Source organism: Martes martes (genome assembly GCF_963455335.1).
Source record: "Martes martes genome assembly, chromosome: 10".
Lineage (NCBI taxonomy): Eukaryota > Metazoa > Chordata > Mammalia > Carnivora > Mustelidae > Martes > Martes martes.
Genome location: NC_137898.1, coordinates 91,116,770 through 91,123,952, shown reverse-complemented (window position 1 = coordinate 91,123,952; position 7,183 = coordinate 91,116,770). Strand labels below are relative to the sequence as shown.

The 7,183-nt window shown below is 45.0% G+C and overlaps 1 pseudogene across 1 annotated transcript; it reads right to left on the bottom strand.

The window, feature by feature from the left end:
- Positions 1 to 6,085: 6,085 nt before the first annotated feature.
- Positions 6,086 to 6,840, bottom strand: LOC308351270 (large ribosomal subunit protein uL30-like; annotated as a pseudogene). Its single transcript has one exon. The product of its transcript is annotated as a large ribosomal subunit protein uL30-like (transcript).
- Between the last annotated feature and the right edge of the window lie 343 nt (positions 6,841 to 7,183).

The following is a 7,183-nucleotide window of genomic DNA, read 5'->3' as shown; positions in this document are numbered from 1 at the left end:
AAGCTAGAAGTCAGCAGCTTCAAAGTATTTGTAAAACATCTCAAGACATTTGGCATATTTGGGCTTATTATTTTATTTTTGTTACCCCTTCTGTTTTGTATTGTAGCGACTGCCAGGAAAACCTTTCTAAGGAAAATTCCCACGGGTTGGTCTCTGGGTAAAGGAAAATGGTTTCTCTACTTACAGTGCTTCTGACACCAAATGTGTGTGTCTGTGTTTCCCACGCCAACCAATTTTCCAACTCTCCAGACACCAATTGAGTGTCCTAGAATTTAAATCATTTCTGATGGTAACTAGTTGGAATTAGAATCAGGTTTAAGGGCTCAGTCCCAAGAGATTGCCTTCACTTCGGACACTAGTTACAAGCAGTGGGTCCCCAGGGTACCCACAGTTCTGATGGACATAGCTACAAAGTTGAGTTTTCCCACGGTCCCTGGGGAGAGGTTTTTTTTTTTTTTTTTTTAAAGATTTAATTTATTTATTTGACACAGAGATCACAAGTAGGCAGAGAGGCAGACAGAGAGAGAGAGAGAGAGAGAGAGAGAGAGAGAGAGGGAGAATCTGGCTCCCTGCTGAAAAGAGAGCCCGATGTGGGGCTTGATCCTAGGACCCTAAGATCATGACCTGAGGTGAAGGCAGAGGCTTAACCCACTGAACCACCCAGGTGCCCCGGGGAAGGTTTGATAATTTGCTGGGTTGGCTCACAAAACATTTACTTATGTTCAGTGTTTTATTATTTAGGATATCATAAAAGATACAGATGAAGAGCCCAGTGAAACAGTACATAGGGTAAGGTCAGGAAGGGTCCCAGAGTGAAGGAGTTTCTGTCCCCGTGCAGTTGGGCTGTGTCACCCTCCCGGTGTGTTCATCAAAGCAAAAGCTCTCCAAACCCTGTGGTTTAAGGATTTTGGGGAAGGCTTTCTCATATAGGCATATTCATTTTTAATGCAATTTCCATTCCCTCTCCTCTCCCTGGGGGATGGAGGTTGGCCTGAAAGTTCTCAGCTTCTAATCAGGGGTTTGTCTTTCTAGCAACAAGTCCCCATCCTGAAGCTATCCAGAAGCCCACCCAGAGTCACCTTACTAGAAAAAAACCACTCCTGTCACTCAGGAAACCCAGGCATTTAGGAGCCCTGTGTTAGGAACCAGGGTCAAATACCAAACAGAACAAAAAATGCTGCTTGTTCCCTTATTACTCAGGAAATTTAAGAGGTTTTAGAAGTTCAGTGTCAGGAACTAGGCGCAGAGACAAATGTGTATTTCTTATGTTGTAGCAGCTTAGCAAATGAAAGAGGAAGGAGAGTAGTCTGAGTCCCACCCTGCAGCCAGTTGGGCGGTCCTGGAGAACCAAATAAGGTAAGGGGACAGCATTTCACCCTGGAACCATCTGGAGCAGACCACTCTGCCTGGATTTTCAGGCTTTCTGGAGAAAGAAGGAGTGGTTTCCTAATGTTCTTGGCCTTTGGAGAGAGGCAGGAACCATTTGCTTTGTCATCCATCCTCAGGAGAGGAATGCTCTTTTGCCCAAGTGGAGAAATAACCTCCATAATTGCAAAAAGGTCTTGACTCCCTGGGCCTCACTCCCCTTGCCCAATGAGCCCTGGCTGGTCCCCAGCAGGCTGAGCTGGCATGCCAAGGGCAGCGCGTGTGACCCTGAGAGTCTTTCCGTGACTTCTTGGCTTGCAGCCATCACTGTTGAGTGAGTCAGCCCCGAAGACTGCTATCCAAGCAACAAATCCCAGAAAAGCAGAAGATCTCTCTTCAGTCTCTCCAGAAACCACCACATTTCCCCCAGTAATGGGGATTGTGGTGACATGTTGCCTGCTCCCCATTGTGTGCAGAAGGTTTGGGCAGTGGGGCAGACCCCTTGCTCCCCCAGAAACTCTGCGCTCACTCTTTCTCTCCCACCCCAGCACTTTCTGCCCTGCCCCCTTCATGCTCTACTGGGAAGCCCTTCCTTTGTTTTGTTCTCCTGTGCTGGTGGTGGTCAGTAATGTAAATCACATTCCAAGCATTGGCCAGAATGTTGTTGAGGGAGATAAGAGTTCCTGGCTTCCAGAGGCATTCCAAAGAAGAAACAGAACTATTTGTTCCCAAAGGAGAGCTATTTTGGCAGAAAGGGCAAGATAGAGAGAAAGACAGAGGGAATCTCCTCATGAAGAATTAGATTTGGGAAAATGGTGAAAATATGGTCACGTGAGTAGTTGGAGGTTGAAATTTCAGTTGCATCCCTAAGTTGTTACAAACAGTCTCCTTCTACCTACCCCCTTCCCCTGCCCCACCTGGACCACAGTCTTAGACTGTACACACAATAGTTTAAGCCACTATGTCTGGGACTTCTGACCAACTGTCCAGATGACCTTGTGGGACTGGGATTCTGCTGTCAGTAGAGAACACCTCTCTCCTCCATCATGGGTGATCTGGCAGGTACTCATGTTGTGGTGTTGGTGTTGAGGATTTTGAGGAAAGAGCCTTTGAGAAGCCTAAGGAGATGTATTCAGGAAGATGATGTGCCTCTTCAAGAACCCTTTATGGACTGGGTCTGCAATGCCAGGGGAGTCTGGTTCTGAGACAGATGGCAGAGTCCATCTCCTCTGGAACTATGCGGACCCTTCTCTGTGCAGGCACCGTTGGAGCCTGCAAACACATTTGGCCTTTGTGACCATCTAAGGGCAGACCAGTCCAGCCTTACAGACGCTGAAACCTGGCTTTCAAAACGTGAAGTACCCTGTGCAAAGCCAGCCTAGTGAGTGGGAGCCAGGTTGCAAGAGTGTGTTTGTTTCCTTCCAGAACCGGGCTCTTCACTCCTCTGCTGGACTCTCGGAGGCCTTGCCAGCCCCTCTTACAGCAGAGAGACAATCAACTGTTTCTTTTGCCCCGAAAGATTTCTTCAGATGACCTGGGAGCATGTTCTTGAGGCAAGGTTTTATGGTTTCTAAAGGACCTCTTAACCCAGACTTGCCCTGATCCCCATCAGCTCTTAATAGGAAGCCTATTCACTCAGTTGCTTATGTTTCCCAGTGGACCGTCTTCTGAGGTTTTTAGGGCCGATGTTTGGCTCTTGGAAGCACCCTGCCATGAAATGAGCCTAGAGTTCAAAGAAGCCCCAGAAACCTCCAAAGGTTTGAACTATTTAGAGTGTCAAGGAGGCAGAAAGGAATGACGAGGAGTAAAACTGGAGTCCAGGAATCCATGTCGCTCTTCATTTTCCCTGGAAACCTCCAGAAGGTTTTCTGTTTCCTCCCTTCACTTCCCAAAATGCTCATTAAGTATTTAAAACAAACAGAAGGAACAAAGAATAAGAAAATGAACCCAAGGGGTGCCTGGGTGGCTCAGTCGGTGAAGCCACTGCCATCAGCTCAGGTCATGATCCCAGTCCCGCATCGGGCTCCTTGCTCGTCAGGGAGCCTGCTTCTCTCTCTGCCTCTGCCTGCCACTCTGTCTACTTGTGCGTGTGCTCTCTCTCTCTCTCTTACAAATACATAAATAAATAAAATCTTAAAAAAAAAAAAAGAAAATGAAGCCCAGGTGCTAATCACTCAGTGTGAGAGTTAGAACATCATCGATACAGCTGAAGCTCCCAGAGGACGCCTGCCCTTCATGCCCCTCCCTTCTCTGCCAGAGTTAACCATTATCTTGAATTTGGTGTTTATTATCCCCAGCCATTACGTCATCTGTTCACTATGTATATCGGCATCCCTAAACAATGCACAGTTTGCTTTGCATGCTTTTCGACTGTACATGCAGGGTAGCACCTTCTGCAATTCACTCTCTCTGCTTCAGATGGTCTGTGGGAGGGGCGCCTGGGAGGATCACTGGGTTAAGCCTCTGCCTTGGAGCCTTTCTAGGCTAGTTCATGATCTCAGGCTCCTGGGATCGAGCCCCGCATGGGGCTCTCTGCTCAGCGGGGAGCCTGGTTCTCCTTCTCTCTCTGCCTGCCTCTCTGCCTGCTGTGATCTCTCTGCCAAATAAATAAATAAAATCTTAAAAAAAAAAGATGGTCTGTGGGAGTCATTCATAGGGATACATGTAGCTCTACCTCACTTGTTTTTCAGTCTGGTATATTACTTCATTATGTGGCTGTGAATGATAGGCATTTAGGTTATTTTCAGAATTTGCTAATACAAAAATTCTGCTGTGAAAATTCTTGTCAATGTTTCCCAGTACATGTAGTATATGAGAGCTTCTGGGTTGGAATTTCTGGGCCATGGGGTATGTTCTTCGTCAACTTTATCATGGGTTATTTCCAAATCAATCTCCCAAGTGGTTTTACCATGCTCAGGGTTTTGCCAATTTGCCTTTCTTTTTTTAGGGGCTACTTCTCCACCAACTGGGGTTGCTTCCTAATTCACCTTACTATTGGGTAGGATTTGCATTTTCTAGTCCTCCCCCAACTCCCTGTCGCAATCACCAGCTAAGATTCCAGCAGGAAGTAGATGGCACACTCCAATTAGGATGATCTGAGGAGACAGTAGAATAGAGAAACGTTTCCAAAGGTGTGTGTGTGTGATGGAAACCACAAGAGTTAGTGTAGAACCCCAGGCTAGTAACCGTGGGGCTCAGTTTCCACACTGGCCTTGAAGGGTGAAGGGAGCAATGGTTTTGAGGACCAGAGTTAGAAAAGTTTATGCAGATGGGGCTGCCCAAAGGAGCTGAGACTTTTGACTCAGTTGTTTCAGTTGCTTTAATCTATAAAAGGGAAAATAAGGGTACCTCTTTTTTTTTTTAAAGATTTTATTTATTTCTTTGACAGACAGAGATCACAAGTAGGTGGAGAGGCAGGCAGAGAGAGAGAGAGGAGGAAGCAGGCTCCCTGCTGAGCAGAGAGTCCGATGTGGGGCTCGATCCCAGGACCCTGGGATCATGACCCGAGCCAAAGGCAGAGGCTTCACCCACTGAGCCACCCAGGCACCCCAAGAATACCTAACTCTTACAGCTCTTGTGTGAATTCAAGTGTGTTGAATGTGCTCATTCAATGCCAGCTAGTTATACTCTAAACCGAGAGTTAGTTACATTGCATCAATAATTCTCAAAGAATTTTCATAGTTATTTCCCAATCTGTGTTGAAATATAAGTAGGTTAAGGATACTCTTCTCATAGTTGTTTCCTTAATGTTTAAAATAATACACGTGGTATCCCCCCCTTTTTTTTTGTACTTTTCTGGGACTCTGCCTCCTGCCTTTTATCTAGCTCCTCAGGAGTCAGGGGGGTTCCTGCTTCCTGGATGTTGCAGAATGGCTTTTGGGAGACGACTCTCCAAGGTTCTAGAGACTACATTTCTCATTCTTTTCCCAAATTTTTACCATGAAAAATATCAGACATATAAAACTTGAAAGAATAGAGTAATGGATAACCACATATCCTCTACTTAGAATCTACCATTATTATTTTACAGTATTTGCAGCAACTCTTTCCTAGAGAGACTTGTTTTTTGGTCAAACCATTTGGAAGTTGCATCTGACACTTCACTCCTAAATACTTTAGCATGCATTTCCTAAGAATAAAGCTAGTCCTTTTTTTTTTTTAAAGTTGGTTCCATGCCCAGTATGAAGCCCAACATGGGGCTCAACCTCATGACCCTTAGCTCAAGACCTGAACTGAAATCAAGAGTCCGACCCTTAACCAACAGAGCCATCCAGGTGCCTGAAAAGACAGTATTTTACATAAGCGTGATACCATTATCATACCTAATAACTCAACAAACCCATGATAGCACCAGATATCCAGTACATATTCAAATTTCCCCAATTGTCCCAAGAATGTCTTTGTTAGGATCCATCAAGGTTCTCATATTGAATTTCATTCTTTGTTTCCTCATGATGCCTTTTGAGTCGTCCGTTCTCCTCAGTATTTCTTGTGTGGCTCTCATGTTGCAGCTATTCCACTAGTGGTGAAGCTGTTGGATTACTTGGTTTCTCTGACCTTCTCTGGATGCTCTGGAGGACATTTGGGCTTTCTTCCCGCTGTTCTTTCATTTATGAGATGGACTTCAGCTAGCCTTTTTTTTTTTTTTTCAGTTGAGAGCAGTCCTCTATTAACTGGCCAGATTACAAAAATAATCATGGTAGATACCTTAGTTCATTCTTCAAATAAGCCTGTTGATCTGGTCTTCCCTGTTGCCAGCATCTCCACCTTCCACAAAATGGGTGGTCTTTTTCGTCATTCCCCCTCGTGGAGGAGATAATTTGAAGGGCCATAACAAGTTAGTTGTTCAGCTCTTTGAAACGTTTTCCAACAGTATAGACCTCATGAATCAGATCCTCCATGCAGATGACGCCATATTTACCAAGAAGTTGGGCAGTCAGTGTGTTATCTGTCAGGGCAATTCACTTCTTGTTGACTTTGCCACAACAATGCTTGTAGATCACTTCATTCACCGACTTCATGTTTGAGACCCCCAAATGCTATATATGGTTCCATAATCCTTAACATGTTAACTGAAGCCTTGTTGAGCTTAACAAAGGTGCCATTGAACATTTGATGAAGGCGAAGAAGCTGCAATGCCTTTCAAAACCTTTGGGCTCACACCATTGATACCTCTGATCCTGATGACAAATGCCAATGTGGGTTCCGAGGTACGTGGAAGTTGCCAGCTTTTCTTGCCATCCTTGCCATTCGAATCTCAGTTCTGTACATCTGTCTATATTCCTTGTGGTAATGCTTAGCTTTTTCATAGATAAGCTTCCTCCTTGCCTTTCGAAGCATCTTTTGAGTAAACTTCTTCTTCAGATGTTTGATCTTCAACTCTGCGAAATTCCTTTGCTTCTTTTTAAGGGTTTCTGGCACCACAGGAACCTTCTTTTTCTTCTCTTCTGCACCCTCCACGGTTTCAGCTGGAAAAAGAGGTTCCCCGAGACTTTCGTTTCCCTACTCTTCTACTGAATGCCAAGGTCCCTCTGTCCATGATCTTAAGTACCCCATAGACTATGAGGGTGAAATAATAGATAAGTTCTTATTCCTATGAAAGGAATTTCATGTGTCTTCAGCTTTAAGTGGGCCACTTAAATTCAGTGATTCAATCATTTATTCCACAAATACCTGTATATCTACCCGGTATCAGGCATGAAGAATATCAAGAACATTCTTTTCTCTGCTTCCTTGACTGCTTCTGTGCTGGGTTCCTTTTCTCTCTTTGGCTGTTCCCTCTCGGTGTCCCTCCCAGGCAAATTTTGCTCCTTTAGTC